Below are 1,933 nucleotides of genomic sequence, written 5' to 3'. Positions count from 1 at the left end.
CCTAAATCTTCAAAGAAACTACATTTCTATTTTTGACTATTATATTATTATTATGATAATTTCTTTCACTGCCTTTGGTAGTTGTTAAGTTAACACAACAGCTCGGAGGGGCTGACCGCACACAACCTTCATAACCCTTCTATTTGAGTACCAGTAGTCAGGGGATGTTGGTATCTTTCAGGATTCGAACCATTTTATTGAAACTGTGTTTATACTGCAATTCTTCCAATTTTCTGTGGAATATTTGGCATCTGATGTAACCATATTTCATATCATGTAAACTTTTGAACTTGTGTGATCTTTTCATCTTTGCTTATGAGATCATAGATAGGAACTATATTTCATATCATGTAAACTTTTGAACTTGTGTGATCTTTCCCTCTTTGCTTATGAGATAACAGATAGGAACCATATTTCGTATGTAAACTTTTGAACTTGTTTGATCTTTTATTCTTTGCTGATGAGATTACAGATAAAAACCATATTTGTGTCCCTGCCGGTCAATGTCAGTCATATGAAGGAATTTTCAAAGCTGAGTGAACATTATTTTCAAAAACTATCTCCTTTTCCCTACAATTTTAAACAAGAATGAAGTTAAAATAACCATATTTGACGAAAATACAGAAATTTTAATAGTGCGAGGCGAGGAAACACGAAAAGGAGAAAATGGCCTACGAAGTTGAACAACATGTTTATATAGCAATGGGGGGTCTTAGAATTGAGATAGAGACTTAAAATTTAGCAGTTATCTTGGCTATGCCACTACAAGGTAACATACAAAAGTAGAAAACTATTCATTCACAGAGAAAAAACTTATGGACCAAACAAAATTTTCACGAGAATGGACTTCACAACAAATGCAACAAAATATTAAGTACAAGGTACCAGACACTAAATTTTCAAAGTAGCTTTATGTCGAATTCATCCGTTTCATATAAAAGGCCTAATGTCTCCTGAGAATTTTAGTACCATACTTTTACCTTTCAGTCAATGTTTAAGAGAATGGCAGCTGTTTCGATTAAGCATAATAATAAAATATTGCTGAAGTCGTTTACTGGCTGCAACCCCATGTTTGAGTGATAGTAAAAGAGTACCAAGTGCACCAAACATCTCAACATTAAAAGAGTACAGTCACTATAACATAGAAATGAAGCCTAATATTTTTCAAGACCGTGAGGTCTTTACAAATCAGTACTTTATTGCCTCAAACACGATGATCTGTCGTTATTTCAATAGAAAACACCGAGCGTTGTCTCGGCCGGCGTCACACCAGCCTTCTCGGCGAGCCTGCCGGCTCAATACTGTACAGTAGTATACTGAGTGCTCCCGGTAGTTTCGTAGAAGCATTCATGCAAAATAATTCCAAGCCGATGACTTTATTCTAATAGAAAAAGAACTGTTCTTTCTTTTGGTACTTTTTTAGGCGGTATTTTACACATTTCGTGTCAAAAAGGATCTTTGAAAACTTAGACCCTTTTTTCAAGGTTTTCTTTCTAAACTCCAAAGACCAAAAATAATAACCACGGGAAACCACACTCGAAGCTGTATAGTTCTCCGCCCATGAAGAGACGGTATTTAATCATCAATCTTTCTGCAAAGCATTCGGATGCATGTGTGTCAATTTTAAACCGGGGAACCTCGCATTCCGACTGCGAGGAGCTTCCTTTTCCACGGCGATTCTCCAGCTCCGAATACGCGGATATACAAACAACTTACAGTATTATAGCGAAGAAAATCTGAACTTTTACAAGTGTTCAGCTTTTGGTGTTTGATAGCTAAAGAGCAAAGAAACAGAGATCTGAATTACTCCCATTTCACCGAAACCACGCGCTAGGAAGGCCGCGAGTCAGCTTACGTGCCGTGTTTACGCTACCTGATTATGTGTTTGCAATTTCACCATAAACTCACGAGAGCTCTCTCTCTCTCTCTCTTT

The sequence above is a fragment of the Aplysia californica genome, unplaced genomic scaffold (genome assembly GCF_000002075.1).
Source record: "Aplysia californica isolate F4 #8 unplaced genomic scaffold, AplCal3.0 scaffold00352, whole genome shotgun sequence".
Classification (NCBI taxonomy): Eukaryota; Metazoa; Mollusca; class Gastropoda; order Aplysiida; family Aplysiidae; genus Aplysia; species Aplysia californica.
Note: the sequence above shows the minus strand (reverse complement) of the source record.